General features: G+C 47.3%; 1 protein-coding gene across 2 annotated transcripts in view; it reads right to left on the bottom strand.

Annotated features, from left to right (window-relative positions):
* The window catches only part of MTOR (mechanistic target of rapamycin kinase), an 865,133-nt gene that overhangs the window by 602,515 nt on the left and 242,507 nt on the right, over positions 1-20,111 (bottom strand). The window lies entirely within an intron of this gene.

Genomic DNA, 20,111 nt, shown 5'->3' with positions numbered 1-20,111 from the left:
GGAGGGGAAGAAACAAACATATACAGTTTGGGAGAAGGAAAAATGTGTTCATAGGTGTGGACAGAAAAAAAAAAACAGAACAATTGCGATGCGTCCGAGGTGCCCCATTGAGGTAGAGAGGTTTAGTGGTCCAGGGTGTGCTGTTGAGGTAGAGAGGGTTAGAGGTAGTCATGATACATGGAAGTTTTTTGAGTGGAGGATAAGCGTGATCATAAGTGTTCGAAAGAACAGAGATGTGATGAGCGTCCGGGGTGCGTCCCTGAGGTCGGAAGGTCTGGGGGTGCAAGGTGCGCCGTTAGGGTGAAGGAGGTTAGAGGCAAGTTTGATACATGGAACAGGATACGTCTGCAAGATATCCCTGAGCGGCGATGGAGCATGCCGAGCGGGATAGAGAGAGGGGGTGAGGTCGGTAGTGGATGTGTATTCCCAGGTGTCCGATGTTTGGAGGCTCGAAGTCATGGATTTCAGTTCGGGAAGGCCCGGTTGAGGTAGAGGACTTTTAGAAGACTTTTGAATTTTGCAAAGGAGGGGGTAGGTCTGATGGGCACAGGTATGGAGTTCCAGATCTTGGGTGCGTTTCCTGCAAAGGAGCGAGCTGCGTTTTTTTTGTTTGCGCGTTTTCAGGGGGATGAGTAGGAGGGAGTTGGAACTACTGAGACTTCTAGACTGGCCGGCTTTCTTTAGTTTGGAGGCTAGGTATTCTGGTTACCCTGGGCATAGGGCTTTGTGCGTGAGGCATGCAGTTCTGAACCTGGCACGTAATTCCACAGGGAGCTATTTTAGTTCTCTGAGAGCAGGAGAAATGTGGTCGTATTTTTTGACTCCGGTGACCATTCTAGCAGCAGCGTTGAGGGTTGTTTTGAGTGGCGCTAGGTGAGCGAGAGTTGTCCCGGAGAGGACTGCGTTCCCGTAATCGAGTCTGGACAACACAAGTGACTGGGTGGCTTGTTTGAGGTCCCAGGATGGTATGTGAGGTTTTATTTTGTTGAGAAGCTTCAGGTTGAGGAAGGCACTTTTTGAAGAGTTCTTGATGTGATTGGTCATGGTTAGCTTGTGATCAAGGGTGATTCCAAGTGATTTTACAGAGCTTGCCATGTGAGGTTACCGTTGAGGGCGTCTATAGCTTTCAGCCATTCAGTGATTTGAGGATTTTCTTCCTTGTTGGAAATGAGGAGGAATTCGGTTTTTCCCCGATTGAGTTTCAGGTGATTGGCTGATAGCCATTCTTGAACCTCTCTGAGAGTATTGTTGAGTCTTAGAATGTCGTTGAAGGAGGACGTTTCCAGGTAGATCTGGGTGTCATCAGCATATAGATGGAAGGGACTTTCAGGTGAGCAACCTGTCTCTGTGCATCATGAAGCACTACTGTGAGTTTTGGCAGCAAATTTAGGCAGCATGACAACCACTTAATCTATTTAATGAAGATACCCAAGAAGGGATTAAATGCAATAATTCCATGAAAATACACCTGACGGAATTCAATTTAAGAACTAAATCGATTCTCAAAAAGGATTACAAAAAAATATATATTTTCTTCAACGTCTAGGAACCATCATTAGTGTTCATACATAATAGAATAGCAAAGCAAACCACAAGGCAGGCGAACAAGCAACAGCTTTAATGATGTGGACCAAATAATCAGATGAAACTGAAACAAGTAGCACAATGAGGCCTCACCTTCAATGTCTGCTTGGAATCACTGTAAAGTGACTCGGGTGCACCTCTTTAACAGTACACATATATCTTGCACTTCTGGTACTGGGAAAACTACATGGCTGTCATTTACGGGCTAAGTCCACAATATTACAAATATCTAAAAGCAAATCCAGAGGTTTTGTTTGGACCAATCTCCATTTGGCTCAGCTGCTGCTTTACCTTCAGTTAAAAAGGTGGTGATGTCAATTATTCAGAAAGGGCAATGTTCTAAAAGGGCGAGCGTATCATCTAATAATGAGGCACAATAGTAGTTTAGTTTAGTTTAGGGCATTTGTAAAGCGCCTGGTGACGCCACTGGCGTGTCCCCGCGCTATGGTAAGTGAGTAGTTCCTGTCCCCCCCTCCCTCTAAGGCTACCTGCTAAATAAACTATCAAAATAATTTATGCCTGGATTAACGGAAAATAATGCCCCAAAAGGACATTTTATACAGGCACTAATGACAGCCAGAGGAACCTCTATAGAGGTCCATTCCAAGCTGCATTTGGCCAAATTATGGACAAATGTAAATACACTGACTTTCTGGCATGTTCCCGGGAATTGATGTTTCTTGCCTGGATAATCTCTTCCACTTACAGCCATAACAGATCCTTGTGGTAGGAAAGTTGACCTCTTTCACAGACTCAAGGGCACCTAAGATGGTGAGGCCCTTGCACAACCTAACTAATTGCCAGCACATTCTCTTTCTACAGTTACTTATTTGACTGGTTTTGAGTTTAACTTGTTATTCTATTGTAATATTTTGCATTTTAATGGTGTTCCCTGGGTGGTCAAGAAAAGTAGTTTACTTCTAAGCGCATCTTATGTCACTCTTAGGATTTACTGTGTTATCTGTCCGCGTCTGAAACACTGTTATTTACTGACATTCAGGAGTGGTCAGAATATTTAGGGTGACTCATGGCCATTCATTTTCATATTTAATGCAAAGTTATTACCCCTTGCAAATTCACTTTTCACTGTCATTTTAACTTTTGATTCACAAAATGCTAATGGCTGAAAGTGTTAAATTTAAATAAATGTTGAATGTGGGGCACCTGCCAAAAAGTGGCGGATATTCTGCTCCATGTACTAGGATTGCATTGATGTCAATGGCACTTTAAATATGGTGAACAGGACATCCACCACTTTTTAGAAGTACTCTAAATAAGGCACTTAGTGCACTCGGTTTTTGCTTACTTGTTTTTTTATTTCTCTAGAACAATGTTCATACAATCCAAAGGTAAATCTAAATGTGTGTTTTGCAAGCAATTAAGAGCCAGGAAGGTAAGATCAGTGATGAAAGGCTTTGGTGGGTGATTTTACCTTCCATGACAAGGAGATCAGTTTAGTTTAAAGTTTTCTTATGTGACAGCAGAAGAAGATCTGTGCACCCCCTTGTTAGAGTGATGATACCTTTTTGTGATCTTTCAACTTGAAGATGACTTTCAGCAGAAGAGGAATGTGTGAAAAAGCAATAAGAGAAATATCTTATTAGGTGATTGGTTTGGCAGTCCCCTGGGGGTCTGGTTTCTTTGTAGCTGAGCACATATGGCCTGATTTAGAGTTTAGCAGACAGGATACTGTACAGTAAGCTTTCAGTTGATACAAAGCCTTCTTCGGCAGTCGGACTGGAGTAGTGGACCTCACAAAAAGGGTATGACACCACTCGCCCTATTTATGGTGGACTGTGTTAGGTCCTTGTTTTTCTGTCCGCTACTGCCAGGTTTGTGGAACAGAAAAAGAACAAATAATGAACCCTTCCCCAGTCTCCGAGAAAACTCTGTGTGTCGGGTCATTCGTTTTTTGTTTTTCAGGAACAAATGCACATTTTTAGGGTTTGTTTCTGAAAAACAAAAAAAACAATAGCAGAAGTCCAATAAACTTTTTGTACTTTTAATAGGAAACCCCACGGTGGTGGATTCTTTTAAGGCACAGAGATGATGCAGTAAATCTGGCAGACGGTAGCCCGTCAGGGTAGCAGAGATATTGTCCTCTGCCACTCTGACAGGAGTGCCGTCCACCAATTCCAAATCAGGCCCTTTATCTCAGTATCCTGATTTCTGAGCAGTAACATCTATATATAGGATCTCTCAGTCGCCAAAGATTATTGCAACAAACTCATCAATGACGACTCATTTGTGACTTTCTGTCAATCCAGTTCTGTGGGCCTGTGACTCAAGGGCAGTGAGCCAGTTCTTGCATTTCAGCCATGTTTTAAAACTAAGGCATTAGGCTCTAATGCATGCTCAGTGAACGGTGCTTCAGAGGACAGTGAAGTTGCACAATTAAGGGTTGCTCTTGGGGCAGCATGGAGCAGAACAACAAGTTCAAGCAGCATGCGTATCCCTTTCAATATATATATAATGTCCAAACAGTGTTACTGTTTTGTAGAAGAAAAAGTTACTTACCTTAAACTGCTTTTCTGATAGTCTATCTAACCACAGATTTCTCACCTTCTGAATACTTCCCCAGGTGACAGACTGGATCTGGAAACTTTTGAGCAGAATCTCTGTGTGCCATCAGGCAACGCAGTTCCACTCCAGAAATGATGTGGTGAGCGAATACAGGCACTACCGCTGCGCGATGACGTCAGTTGCTTTTAAGGCTGTCCACACAGTCAGGTGCAGAGACCAAAAAAGCAGATTAACGTTGACCAGTGTGCAGATTTCTAGACTTGGGATATTTTTAATTGTCAGAGTCCAACTCACATAATGGGGAAGATGAGTGGGTTGGTGAGGAAGCTACTGGTCAGACATAGTCTCTATCAGATAGACCATTACCAAAGGTAAGCAGCTTCTTCTCCTGATAGAGACTTCTAACTGCATACTCCTCAACTTTTGAATAGATACCGAAGGTGCGCCTAATGCAAGCCCGTCTGCGCCCGTCCGTGCTATGACCGTGCCCAGCGCCAGACCCCCTGGCCACCACAAGATCCGTTGCTGCTACAACGCAAACTGCCTCCACGCACTCAAAGCCGGACAGACTTCCACCTGCTTCCAGGTCACCCCGAAGGTCACCCACGGACCCTTCACCTGCCGAAACTGTAGCTACACCAGCTAGCGCACAACTGCATGCCCTGCCCATCCCAACACTGCTGGCCACAACAACTACCTCAACTTCCACCTCGAGAACGTCAACGACAGCAACTCTACAACATTGGTCGACAACCTCGCCAACCTCGGACTCAAACAACTCGTCACGACACCCACCCACCCACTCTGCCGGTCACACGCTCGACCCCATCTTTTCCGTCAGCGACCACGTCACCTTCAGCCACACCACCGAACTCCACTGGACCGACCACCACTGCATCCACTTCTCCATCGAGAAACACACCGCACACAACCAACTGCAATGTATCCCACACTGCAGCTGGAAAATAGCCACCGAAGACCAGCTCACCACCACGATTGCCCGAGACCCTCCACCCGAGCCCTCCGACATCGACGCAGCAGCCAACAACTTCAGAAAATGGATCGACGACTGCGCCAACACCCTTGCCCCGATAAGGAAACCCTCCAACAGTCGCACCAACACGAGAGCCATCTGGTTCAACGCCGACCTATAAAACTCCAAGCACACCTGCAGAAGACTCGAGAAACATTGACGCAATGACCAGACTCCAGATAACCAACATGAACACCAGACGCAAACACCACCAATTCATTCGATCCACCAAAAGAACCTCCTTCAAAGAACGCATCGACAATAACGCACACAACAGCAAAGAGCTCTTCAAAATTGTGAAAGAACTCGCCACCCCCAGCTCCTGCTCCATCGATATACCACCATCACAAGAACTCTGCAACTCCCTGGCTACCTTCTTCCACCGCAAGATCGCAGACATCTACAACAGCTTCGACACCCAGACACAGACGCCATCATCCCCGACTCTACACCAACCAAGCACATCGACCCCCTACTCTCCTGTTACAACGTCAACAACGAAGACACCATCAAAATCATGAACACCATCCACTCTGGTGCACCCTCCGACCCCTGCCCCCACCACATATTCAACAAGGCAAGCTCCATCATCGCACTCCAACTCAGAAAGATCATCAACAGCTCCTTCGAGACTGCCACCTTCCCAGAAAGCTGGAAACACACTGAGATTAACGTCCTTCTCAAGAAACCCAAGGCGGACCCAAAGGACCTCAAGAACTTCCGACCCATCTCCCTGCTCCTGTTCCCGGCGAAAGTTATTGAGAAGACCGCCTATAGACAACTGACCCACTTCCTGAAGGAGAACAACGTCCGGGACTCCTCCCAATCCGGCTTCCACAGCGATCACACCACCAAAACCGCCCTCATCACCGCCACTGACGACATCAGGACCATACTGGACAACGGCAAAACTGTGGCCCTCATCTTCCTGGACCTCTCGGCCGACTTCGACACCGTCTGCCACCACACCATGTGCACAAGCCTCCATGACGCAGGAATCTGAGACAAAGCCCTGAACTGGATCACCACCTTCCTCACCGGCAGAACGCAGAAAGTCCGCCTCCCCCGTTCAGGTCCGAAGCCACCACAATCACCTGCGGCGAACCCCAAGGATCATCCCTCAGCCCGACCCTTTTTAGCATCTACATGGCAACGCTCGCCAACATCGTCTGAGCTCACCACCTCAACATTGTCTCTTACGCCGACAACACCCAGCTGATCCTCTCCCTCACTAAGGACCCGGCTTCCGCCAAATTCAACCTCCATGAGGGAATCAAGGCCGTTGCAAAGTGGATGAAGACAGGTCGGCTGAAACTGAACTCGGACAAGACGGAGGTCCTCATCCTTGGCTCTTTCCCCTCCGCATGGGATGACTCCTGGTGGCTGGCCGCGCTGGGAGCTGCCCCGAGACCCACCAACCACACACACAACCTGGGAGTCATCCTGAACTCAACGCTCTCGATGACCCTACAAGTCAACACGGTTTCCTCCTCCTGCTTCAACACCCTCTGCATGCTCCGCAAGATCTACAGATGGATCTCCACCGAAACCAGAAGAACTGTCACCCAAGCACTCGTCAGCAGCAGGCTGGACTACGGCAATGCCCTCTATGCAGGAACCACGGCCACACTCCAGAAGAGTCTCCAACGCACACAAAACGTCTCCGCACACCTCACCCTCAGACTCCCTCGCCACAGCCACATCATCACCCACCTGAGAGATATGCACTTCCCAGTTAACAAGAGGATCCCCTTCAAGCTCCTCACCCACGCTCACAAAGCACTCCACAACGCCGGACCGGCATACCTCAACGAACGACTGTCCTACACCCCGAACCGCCAGCTTCGCTCCGCCGACCTCACACTCGCCAGCGTCCAACGCATCCGCCGAACGACCACCGGCGGAAGATCATTCTCCCACCTCGCCACCAAGACATGGAACACCCTCCCCATCCACCTGCGTCAGACCCAGGACCTGCTGACCTTCAGGAGACATCTCGAGACCTGGCTGTTCGACCAGTAGCTGCTTCCCCCCCCCCAGCGCCTTGAGACTCTCACAGGTGAGTAGCACGCTCTACAAATGATTGATTGATTGATTAATTGAAGTGAGAACCTTCCTACCATACAATCTAGTCTTTTAGGGCTTAATTTACGGGTTGACAAACAGTACTCATATGTGCGTCAGAGTGGTGGTTAACATTACCTTCACCATCTTGACAGACTAGCAGAAGTCAAAATCAGAGATAAGTGACGGCATAGCAGTCACCTCTATACATTAAAAGCAACCACTGTCATAGTGGTTCCTTTCAATATGCAAAATGTTTGGTGGCTGGCCAATGTCTGTTTTGACGGCTGTTCACCCAAACTTTTTGTGTTTCAGAAACAAACTTTCAAAGCATTCATTTGTATCTGAAAAGCAAGAATAATAATGCCCCTTGTTAGACCGGTCAGTCTTTTGGTGGTCTACCCCGAAGCCTTTTTGCCTACTTACTTCAAATTTTTGGTGGGGTTCATTTTGTTGGCCTTAGGACTCTGTGCACTTTACCATTACTCACTACTGATAACCAATGCATATTTAATTTACTTAAGTGCCTAGTAGAGTGACATACCATATACCCAGGCCTTTAAATCAAATGCTACCAGTGAGCCTGCCACCCCCTTAAGTAGCCCTCCAAAACATGTCCCAGGCCTGCCATTGCTGCCTGAATGCAGTGTCACACTGCCATGTCCACTTGGAGTTTAAGTCTCCTTGCCAAGCCTTAAACTTCCCTTTTAGTACATATACGTCACCCCTGGGTCGGCCCTAGGTAGCCCATCGGACAGGGTGCTGGGCAATTAAAACGTTGGGCATGTACCTTTAAGTTTTACATGTCATGGTAGTATAAAAACTCCTAAATTCGTTTTTCACTACTGTGAGACCTACTCTCCCATGGAATAACATTGGGGATTCCATATTATATTTAATAAGCTGTAATTCCTAATTGGGAGCAGCTAGATATATTTTGTACCTATGAAACTGTAATAATAAACCCTCTTTAATGGTCAAGTCTGATTTTTCAGAACAATTTAGAAAATGGCAGAAAGTTTGCATTTTTCTGCCCTTATCCCTTTGTGCCTGCAGCCTGCCTTGGACACAACAGACTTTATGAATTCCTCTCAGACAGACACACAATAGAGGGATTAGGAGTGCCTCAATGGGCCACCTGCTGGCAGGGTAGGGGCAGAGCTAAGCATATCCCCACTTACACTTACATTAGCCTGTCCACAGCCTTCACCTAAACTGCCTAACAACCCTTTACTGCCACTGGAGCCAGGGCAGGGGAGTCAGGAAATTCCATGCACTTCAAAGAACCTTTCCAGAAGGTTCTCCCACCTTCTTGAAGAAGAGCACCAGGTTATACAGCCATGACCTTCAGACCCTCTTCAGTTCACTACTGAACCTGCAGAAGGACTCTCAGAGGACTGCCTCCTGCTGTGCACTCTGCCAGACTGCTGCTGCACCTGAGAAGACTGCTTTCCTGCCTGGAGCCTGCCTTGAACCATCAGAGGCTAGACCCTGCATCTTCATTTGCAGCCAGGCTACCTGAAGTGACTCCAAGGGCTAGTTTGCTGGCCTCCTGCCTCCTGCCTCAAAGCCACAGGGACATAAATGGCTCTCACCATCTTGAACCCACACCTGGACCCAGCCTGAACGAGTCCAGAACCCCCAAGAAGTGATCCAAGTGCCTTTGACCCTTGGTTGTTGTGCTAAATGTGCAACCTATCCTTCCAAGGTTCATTGCCGGTTGGATTGACTTTGCCGCTACCCCTGTTACATTGTCCTCATCTCCAGCAAACCCGTTACAGAGGCCCTTCGCCAAAGGGGTTTCCGACTTTCTGGAATGGTCTTCAGCTACGGCCCCTGCTTCGTCCCGCTGGAGTTTATTGACTTCCATTTCGGTGACCAAGTCCGAAAGTAGAAATCTTTATCGCTGTTTTGACCCAAGGTCATCCCACGACGACACTCCCTCCTCGGAAGCCTCCTGCATTCTTGCCCCACTGAACTTTAGCTTCTCAGAATATTTCGTAAAGGATGTTTTTAAGTCCGAAGCTAAGTGCTGACCAGGTCCAATCCACTTCTTGTATCCAAACCGAGCTCCATTGCGGTTGACCTGAAGTTTCGACTTTGACCCGGTCTCGCGCGATGTCTCCCAACCCCCCGTTGGCTCTTTGATCTTTTAGGTGCTAGATTTCACTTAAAATTGTAACAAAATCATTTGTCTGGTTCTACTGATTGGATTTTTGTTGTTCTGGTGTCCAATAATTTATTAAAATGTACTCTATTTTTCTAAATTGGGATTTTTCTTGTGTCATGTTTTCACTTTATTACTGTTTGTGTTCTGTATAAATACTTTACACATTACCTCTAAGTTAAGCGTGATTGCTTTTTGTGCCAAGCTCCCCAGGATTGAGCAGAGGTTAATTTAGTGAATTATTGTGGTTTATCCTCCAAGGGATTGGGGCAGCTGCTTGACCAGGACTCAAAACCCAGTCAACCACCAACCCAATTTCCCACACCCAAAAAAGTGGGAGTTTTCTCTCAGAGTGTGGTGATCATTATAGTTTTTTTCAGTCACTCAATGCCAGGTTTTCCTGGCACTGATGAAGAGGAAAAAAAACAACAGAATACCCCCTAAGTTGGGCGAGGTGTGAAGTCTCTCCTCTACAGCCCCTACTCCATTGGGCCGTTCGAAGGAGCTTTCTGTCCATGGAGCCAACGGGGACTTGGTCAACAGAAAATGTAAGGTCTTCCTGTCTCAAAATGAGACAAGCAGTCCTACAGTTTAGTACTCGCATTTCTGAAGGAGTACTCTGTTGGCCAGACTCTTAATCAGACCCTTAGTTTCCCTGTCTTGGCAAGCCGTATGGAAGGCATTGGCATTTGTTGATGACGCTTGAACTGCTAAGGTCTCAGGTGTTGGATGGAGGCTGACAAACTTATGATTATTCCAAAGCCATGAGGGAACAACAGTGAAAGGACTCAAGGGCCTAACTTCACCAGTACCATAACCTTTGTTTTACTGTACTGTTAAGTATTTGAAAAAAAAGAAAAAAAAAACCTTTGTTTTACTGTACTGTTAAGTATTTGTTGTACACACAGAGTCAATAAATGAGGCACACAGAAGAAACCAGAGACCAATTTAGAAAAACATTTTTTTTATATATTTTAGACACCAAGATCTTTGTAATTGGGTAAGTACTTTTGACGTTATCAAATTTTATGGTAGAAAAAGTCGAAAATTACAGCGGTCTGATTGAGGCATGAGCCTCGAACGTGTTAATGTTATCCTATAAGAGAAACATTCACTACATATTGTCCCACGCAAACGACTTATAAGACTGTTCGTCCGAAATTAAAGTAAGAAGGGGCCATGGTTCAAGAAACCACCAGCAGTTCAATTTCTCCTGCACTGGGTTGTCTGTGTGCAGAGGTGCGGGTTGCGGTGGTAACCTCAAACGCTATACGTGTAAGTCAAAGGGAGAAAGCACCTGCAAGAAAGAGATTGCAAGCTGGGACTGCGGGACCAGCCCGGCCGAACCCAAAGAGAAGCTCAACTATAGGGGGTTTCTGGTGCACAGGGACACTGTTGGTTTCCGTGGACTCGGCTGAGGGGCTCGGGTGCACAGGCGTTTCATCCGACAGCGTCGCACTTTCAGAGGCCCTCAATGTGCATCGAGGAACTAGTGAAGGGGGTGCAAAACAGGGCAGCAGGGCCACTCTCTGTGCTGACTTTGTCGATCCGGATTTCCCTTGTAGGTAGGTCGGTGTTGGCATCAGTGGTGTCTGGACTGGACATGCAACAAGCCTTGGTTGCCTAAACTACTTGGGTGCCCAGGGTATTAGTGCAGAGCGGCTCCTGTGGGTCTTGGCACCTCCGAACTTGGTGGGGAGACCAATCTGACCTCCTGGAGCATGAAGACGTTTTGCTGGGGTTCAGCTCCCTCGGTGGGCCCGGGGGTCGACAGAACGCTGGACGGGACAGCTACAGATGGTGCCTGCTGGTGCAGGGAAGTGGCTTCTCCACTCCAAGGGAGATGTTTCCTGGTTGTTGAGGTGCTGGACGGTCCTCCAAGGGTTTGGAGAGGATGTACCACTCTTTGTGAAGTCAGCATTGGCGATTGGCAGAGTACAAGAAGTCTGGCAGGGTTTGGCACCAATCTTTTGTGAAGGTTCTCTGTTCTCGCTCTGTAGGCCCTTCCTCGTCTTCCTCGGTTCCCAGTAGTCAAAGTCTTGACTTGATCTGCTTTCCTGGTTTCAGGGGCCACCTAAATACTGAATTTAGGGCAGTTAAGGGGGTGTGAAGAGTAGTGGTTAATGGGCTATTTACTCTTGGTGTCACTACACACCCTATATGACTACTTCCTGTGGGGAGTGGGCATAACCCTGTGCCAGAGTTCCCAATTCCACCAAAAACAAGATGGTGGAACCCTTCTTTCTGTGTTCACTTCAAGCCGCCCGCCTTAGGGGTGTAACTTGCCTAAAAGTGAACACGCCTCCTGACTACCTAATTTTTCCACCTGCCCTGATGCCAAACTAGCCTCTGGCCAGGAGGTGGTATCTCCCAGGTCTGTGGGAAGCTGGGGTCTCATATCAAAAGCGGCAGATGCTTTGAAGTCTCTGGCCTTGGTATGCAGATTCACTAGCCATGGTGATAATACCTCCGGCCAGAGCAGGCATTGTTCCTGACCTCCTGAGAGTGTGGGCTCTCACCTGCATGAGATCCGAAATGCATCTGTGGAGGAAGGTTAGAAGGTCTCAATCAGCCAGCACATTAGAAGACTGCTAAGATTTCAAGGGCAATTCTAAGGTGCCCTCTAGTGCATGTCATAATAAAGCCAGTACTGGCATCAGTACAAACTTATTAAGACAAGGTGTTTGATACCAACCCCCAGTACTTTCAGTGAGGCCGTTATGTAGCTGGGGAACTCATGATGACAAGTGCCCAGTACATGTACTTAAGATGGCTTCCCTGTTCACTTGTACCATCTAATAATTAAACTAGACAGCACAAGGGCATATCTGCTCATGCAGATAGAACCTCACATGTAACATAATGCACCCTGCCTAGGGCTACATGGCCTGCTGTAGGGGCGACTAACATATATAACATGCAGTGACTTTGGCTTGGGACATAGTGAGGGTGCCATTTAGTGTTTTCACTCATGGTTTTCACCATGACACGCAGTCTGCAATGGCAGCCTGCATGCAATTTATGTTTGGGCCCCTTAGGGTGGCATAAAACATTCAGCAACCCTTAGGGACCCTCTTTAGTACCCATGCCGTAGGTACCAGGGGTACCAATTACTAGGGACATATGGCCCTGAGGTCTGGTTAGCGGGCCTAAATGCACTGACATAGCTGAAAACCAGCATCTAATAGTGAAAATGGGACAAAATGTTGGGGGACAACTGCAACAAAATTCCAGTTTCCAACACTCTCCCACAACCATGACCCTTTGACCAAGACAGCTCATTGGCAGGCTTTTATCTACGGATCTATGTGCTATGCATCTCTTTTTGATGCATTTTCATTCTTTTAATTCAAGGTTTTTAATTTGTTTTCCTTTCATTGCAATTGTGTGATTTTTCTGGGTCTTTGTTTTAGCTTATAATATAGTATTTCGGTCCGGGTTCTAACGAGAAATAATTTTCCTTATCAACTAAATTGAAACACTTCTACCTGTGCAGAAGGAAAACTCATCTCAGGCTTTGGTTGAAGATTTTCTATCACTGGTATAGGCTCAAAGGGGGGATCGGACTATACCACTGAGACCAGTTCAGAAGGTGTCCTATTCAACTGCATCTTACATGTGAGCAGGAAGACGAATGGAGATTTATATGTACTGCCTATGTTGTAATTTGTGTCATGAGGACGCTTCCAAAACAACTTCTGAGCAATGCCGAAAGAACAATGAATGACATCTTAGAGCAAGCAAGCCTTGGATCCTCTTCACCACAGAATCTAAGATTATATATGCCTGCTGGAAAGCAGCAATAGAAAAGTATTTTCACAAATCTCATTTTAGTCTGAAACATGAGGGGAAAAAATACTCCTCCATTTGTCTGGGGCCTAACATAAAATGTAATTTTTTTTTTTAGCTAACTACACAACCTTCAGGGTAGACCTTCTTGGTTGATGAAGAGATTCAATTGGTACATTGCTGAACACAGGGCATGTCTACATTTTTTTGATGTACCGTGATGAGGAATTGTACATTGTTGTAATTTTGGAAAATTATGTAAAGGCTGAATGACAAATTCTTTCAATTGGTTGCAATTAGAGAGGGCAGCCACAACTACTTGTTTTTTTTACACTGGTATACTATATACTTGTCTACCAAGACATTTTTATAACCTCACTGATGAATCTATGACTAATAATAGGAAAGTGTGCCCTACACATAGAAATTGGCTGAAACTCATCACTTAGCAAAGAATGCTATTGCATTGACCAATATGGATTTTATGTATAACAGAAGAAAACAGGGATATAAGGGGTTGCGGAGCACAAGAGACCCAGGGACAAAACATAACATAACAGAGAACGAGTGGCAGTAACAAGAGTGTAAAGTGAGCAACGTACAAGGCAGAAACAAAATTGTTACTGTAAACAAATAAACCAGCAGTCACAAACAGCTAAGGATCCAGGAACCACAGAAAGGACAGACAGTAAATGAAAAACAGATAGCGACAGAGTCTCATATAGAAGACAAGAACCATGGGTAACAAGCACGAGTCCTACAGAGCTAAGGGACAAGGTGCGAGCTGTTGCGAGCTGATTTTTTTTCCGGCCTGTCATCTAGGCTACGGGCTATAAGCGCCAAGATACTCCCTGGAGTGACAGCCGCGCTATATAAGTGTATAAAATAAATAAATAAATAAATAAATAAGGTAAAACAAAAGGTTTGGACATCCTAGCATGTCAATATTCCTAAAATGTACATAAAATCTGTGTAAGAAAGTAGCTCTGTATATACTGGACCAAAGTAAGGTACAGTTTGCACAGAGTCCACAGTGCTCAGAGGTATGGCAGAGGCTAAAGTTAGATATAACCTTACTCTCTAAAGTGGTAGCTTGGTCGAGCAGTAAGGCAGTATCAGAGGACAATGTAAAGCATTTGTTGTACACACTGAGTCAGCAAATGGTCTCACACACTCAAGAACTGAACTCTAGGCCAATTGTTTTGCATATAAAAATATATAGTTACTTTATTTTAGAACCACAGTAGGTATCATAAATACTTTCTCAGAATGAGATGTTGCAGTTGAATACTTTCAAATAGCAATAGGTTTTGGAATGCAATAGTTACAGTTGTTGCAATATGCAACACAAGTTAAACGCAAAATAACATTGAGCGCAATTGGAGTTTTTAAGTAAATGCAATTAAATCACTTTACAATAGTTTTTCTTACTCAGGGCTGGATCCTGGATTCAGCCCTGGTGCATTTCCTGTACACAGTTGAAATAAATCGTTTTTGTTACACAGGCGATTTTTAAGGAATATTTGTTTGTTATATAAGTTTTGAAAATCGACACAGACGAAATTCTGGCAAAAACCAGGCAATTTATTCCTATGGAGGAAAATTGAGTTAACAGTAAATCACGGTTATAATTACTTTTCAGGTTCAGTGCTGGGCTCAAACATACAGCACTGGGGTCACTCCTGATAACAGGTGAGTAATTTTGTTTTCGTTGATTGGTTGATTTTTAGTGAATATTTTAAAGTTGCAAAACTCAACACTTAGAAGAAATTCTCAGTGAAACCCAGCCAATGTTACCCTATGGAAGAAATCAAGCTATTGGTCTTTGGGTAAGTACTGGGCTGGCAGAGTTAAGGTTCTGGGGGTAGACTCGGGGGTCTCCCAGGGTCAGGTAGGTACAGTCGTTACACCCTCAGCGGCACAGGGGCAGCCGGGTGCAGAGTGAGTAGGCCCAATGTTATCCTACGGAGGATAGGGGGCCTTCGGTTGGTGGCTGCTAGCAGGCAGGCCACACGGCTGTGGGACCTGAGCTCCTGGTCACTTACTCAGGGCAAGTGGGGAAGTAGAGTAGGGTAGATGCTGCACTCCCAGTGGCACTCGGGCAGCTGGGTGCAGGGTGCTTCTGGACCTTCGGGCGCCCAATGTATTTCAATGGAAGAACTAGAAGTTGAACAAAGGCTGCAGGCTCGGAGATCCTTCAGGTGCGACCACCACTTCGAGATGTAAGTTGGGATCTTGGAGGATAGGTAGACACCCAGGAGTTGGGCACAGGGGACCATGGGGCACCAGGCGTCTTTTGGCATCCGAAAATCTTACCCTCAGCTGTTCGCGGTTGGAGGGGTCTCTTGTTGTGCAGCTGCAGGCGTCGTCAGGGGCGTCGAGGAGGGTCCTTGGGCACTGGATTTGTGGTCACAATCGCCGGGGGACGTCCTCAGGGTCTTGGTTCACTAGGGCACGGGCCGGGCTCAGCGGGTGCAGAGTGTGCTGGATTCGTAGTTCCTGGCTGGCACCAGGGGTTGTTGCTCTTTGAGCAGAACCACTGCTCGTGGAAGTCCCAGTCTTTAGATGAGCAAGGTAGGCAGGTCCTCTGGGGTTTTCGACGTTGCTGACCACAGGAGACGCGGGGTTTTAGCAGGAGCAGGTTCAAGGATCGACAGGCCTGTAGGGCTGGGGCCACGTCAGTTGGTGTCGTCCTCTTGTTAGCAGCTGCACGGCAGGTCTTCTTTCTTCTTGTTCTTCTTTTCTTTCAAAATCAGGATCTGAGGAAGGAAGGTTCAGGGTGCCCCTAAATACTAAATTTAGGGGTGTTACAGGTAGGGAAAGGCAGGGGCCAATAGGTCCCTCCCCAGGGGTGAGTACACCCCCTATCCTGCCACTCTCCAGTGGGAGGGGGGCAGGAGCCTAGCTCTGATTGGGTAGGGCTCCCCATCCTCAAGATGGTGGGAGCCCTGAGTTGTGCTTCACCTCGCCTTTCCCACCTGAGGGGTGGGGTTGGCAGAGGCTGGCACACACCCTTCCTCACTTAAGTTTTCCGGCCAGAGTGGGGGCTAGTACCGGTGGAGACCAGTTGCTGAGTACAGCAAGTGGCCTGGAGAAGCTCACAAAGGTGGCATGTCTTTGAAGATTCCCGTGCCCATCCTGGGGAGGAGGATTGGCACCTCGTCCCAGGATGTGCATTGTTTCAGTCCCCAAGAGTGGCAGGCTCTCGACCCAGGGGTCCAGAAACAGGTCTGGTGGTGGCAGCCTCGGTAGCCACGCAGTCAGGACACTGGGAGTTGGTTAGGTTTCAGGGGGCATCTCTAAGATGGCCTCTGTCGTGCATTTTACATTAAATCCCACACTGGCATCAGTGCAGGTTTAATGTGCTGAGAAGTTTGCTACCAAACTTCTCAGTCTTCAGTGTAGCCATTATGGTGCTGTGGAGTTCGTAATGACAACCTCCCAGCACCATATACTCTTGATGGCATCACTGCACTTGCAGTGCCCAGGAATGGCCCTGAGTACTATAGGGGCACAGGGCTCATGCACCTGTGCCCACACCACTGACATAGTGCACCCAGCTAGAGGGGTGACTGAAGTATGATCAGCCTGCAATGGCAGTGTGTGTGTGTCAGGGTACAGGGCTCTTAAGCGTGGCACAATAAATGCTGCAGCCCTGAGAGGTCTTCTCTGGTCACAGTGCTCTGGGTACTTAGGGTACCATTTACCAGGGGCTGACATGTGGCCAGAGATGCCAATTGGGTTTAGGCTTCAATGCAGTTTTAGGGAAGGAACATAGGCCCTGGGTACCTGATTGGCAGGAACCCAGGGCACACTCAGTCAAAGTACATCAGCAATTCAGCAAAAAGTGGGGGCATACCATGCAAGAAAGACAGATTACAGATTTGTTGCTTCATGGTAAAACAGATGCATTACAGATTTGAGACTACAAGGATAGAGAAAGGAGGGAAGGCATGAAAAGCATGAGAGAAAGAAAGGAATGAGAGAAAGCATAGGTGAAAGGATAACAACCAAGAAGAACCTTAGAGTAGACACAAGGCAATAGAATGATACCGAATTTCACACTGAAGGAATACTAAGGAAGGAGTAGTTTCTGTCCTGTAACTCCAGTTCTGTAGTAGGGGTATCTCTGTTATAGTCATAATCTAGTGAATAGTCCCGCCCATGTGCGTGGACCCCGGCAATCAAAAATAATCTCTTAAGTTGTCAAAATCATGCAGAAACTGCAAAGACACTCAAGAGAGAATTTAAAGACAAATAATGCAGCCTATAACACAGGCTACACTGTCCAGTACTTCAACTAGAAATTCCACCAAATAACACCACACATAAGACATCCAGACCAGTTTCTACCAAGAGAAACTTGCCTCTACCCTTAAAAACACTCTGGAATAATAGAGAGGAAGGCATGGACAGACAAGCCCCATAGGCTGCCATTATGTGGCTTAAACAGGATACTGTGCCTTTAAGGAAACCTTCTAGAACCTTCTCCCAGTATCCCAGAATGCATAGCAGGTCCAACTGACTTCAGTTCTTTTTGAAGGCGTAAAAACGCCAGACCTGTAGCATTACTTACATGAACAATTCTCCACCGGGGAGGAGGGCGGGCGCTTATGACTATAACAGAGATACCCCTACTACAGAACTGGAGTTACAGGACAGAAACTACTCCTTCTGTAGTAGGGGATCTCTGTGTATAGTCATAATCTAGTGAATAGAATGGCAAGCCCATCCCCACACCAAAGCGGCGGTGGGGAAAGAACAGAACGCCACTATTGTGCGAACAAATTCCGCAGCGAAGCCTGCCCAACCTGAGCGTCTGCCCTGGCATCAGAGTCCAGGCAGTAATGCTTAGCAAAGGTATGAACCGACTTCCAAGTGGCGGCCTTGCAGATTTCTGCAATCGGCACATTACGGAGCAAGGCTGACGTGGCAGCTTTGCCCCTGGTGGAATGAGCCTTAGGCTTACCTCCTAAGGTCTTATTAGCTTTTTGGTAACACAATTGTATGCAGGACACAATCCACCTAGAAATGGACTGCTTAGAGGTGGCAAGACCCGTCCTGACTGATCCATAATTGATAAACAACTGGTCTGACCTACGAATATCTTTGGTCTTATCCAGATAAAATTTCAACACCCTCCTCACATCCAGGGAATGCAAAGATCGTTCCGCCGGAGAGGAAGGATTCTAAAAAAACTTAGGCAAAGTTATGGTCTGGTTGACATGAAAATCAGAAATAACCTTGGGAAGAAATTTAGGGTGAGTACGCATCACAACCTTAGCAGCATGAAATACAGTATAAGGTTCATTACAACACAACGCCTGAATTTCACTCACCCTGCGGGCCGATGTAATGGCCACGAGGAACGCCGCCTTCCAGGACAGGTGCTGCAACGAAGCCTTATGAATAGGTTCAAAAGGCTCCTTCATCAATCTGGACAGCACCACATTAAATTCCCATGAAGGCGAGGGAAGCCTGACAGGAGGGAACACCTTCTTCAATCCTTCCAGAAAGTCTTTGATCACAGGGATCTGGAAAAAAGAAGTCTGTGAAGGGCATCTCCTGTAGGCAGTCAATGCAGCAAGATGAACCTTAATGGAATGAACATTAAGGCCAGACTGCGCCAAATGTAAAAGGTAAGGGAGGAGGACATCTTCCTTGCAGGTTGTAGGGTCATGGTTCTTAGACTGGCACCAGATACAAAACCTCTTCCACTTGTAAGCATATGAAGTCCTAGTGGAAGGCCTCTTAGACTCCTTCAGTATGACCATGCAATCTTCGGGCAGATTCAGATGGCCATATTGCACTATCTCAGGAGCCATGCCGCCAAACTCAAAGACGAGAGGCTGGGGTGTAACATCCGCCCCCCGAACTTCGTGAGAAGGTCCGGCCTGCACGGCAACCGAATGTGAGGAAGGAGAGATCGGTGAAGCAGGTCCGTGAACCACCACTGCCTGGGCCACTCCGGGGCAATGAGTATCATCCGAGCCCTGGACCGGGCCAGCTTGATGAGTACCGCCGGAATCAGGGGAATGGGTGGAAAAGCGTACAGAAAGCTGTTCGACCAGCTGATCCATAACGCATTCCCCAGCGTCCCCTGCTGGTAGTACCTGGAGGCGAAGTCTCGGCATTTGTTGTTTTCGGCGGTGGCGAACAGATCTATGTCTGGGGTTCCCCACCTCGCGAAGACGTCTCCTAGTACTTCGTCGTTTATGACCCATTCGTGGTTTTCCTGAATCAGTCTGCTCAGTGCGTCTGCCTGAACATTCTGCACACCTGGCAGGTGGGTAGCCGTTATCGTCAGTCCTCTGGCCAGGAGCCAGTGCCAGATCGCCTGCGCCTCCTGCGACAGAGTGCGAGATCTCGAGACCCCCTGCTTGTTGAGGTAGTACATCGTGGTAGTGTTGTCCGTTTGCACAAGCAGGGAGCTGGTCTGGAAAGACGGAAGAAAGGCCTTCAGTGCCAAGTGAACAGCTCTGAGTTCCAGGAAGTTGATGTGATACGAGGCCTCCACTGGCGACCACGTTCCCTGAATCTGTAGAGTCCCGGAGTGCGCTCCCCATCCCAGGAGAGAAGCATCCGTCACGACAGTCTGCGTGGGAATGTCCTTGTGAAAAGGAACCCCTCTGAGGAGATTCCCCGCCGAACACCACCACTTCAGAGACTGAAGAGCATGCAGAGACAGTCGTATCCTGTCGTCCCAGGATCCTTTCCTCTGATCCCACTGGTCTTCCAAGCACTCCTGCAGCGGTCTCATGTGCAGTCGTGCGTGCGGCGTCAGGAAGATACAAGAGGCCATCGATCCCAGTAGAGAAGACACCGTCCTCACTGTTGTAGATGGAGTCGTCATAAGAGCCTGAGCCTTCCGAAGGAGAGATAATCGTCGCTCTTCCGAAGGAGACACGCTTGCTGACAGCGTATTGATGGAGGCTCCCAAGTACTGTATGC

This window comes from Lissotriton helveticus, chromosome 5_1 (genome assembly GCF_964261635.1).
Source record: "Lissotriton helveticus chromosome 5_1, aLisHel1.1, whole genome shotgun sequence".
Classification (NCBI taxonomy): Eukaryota; Metazoa; Chordata; class Amphibia; order Caudata; family Salamandridae; genus Lissotriton; species Lissotriton helveticus.
The sequence above is the reverse complement of the archived record's forward strand: the minus strand, read 5'-3'. Positions and strand labels throughout refer to the sequence as shown.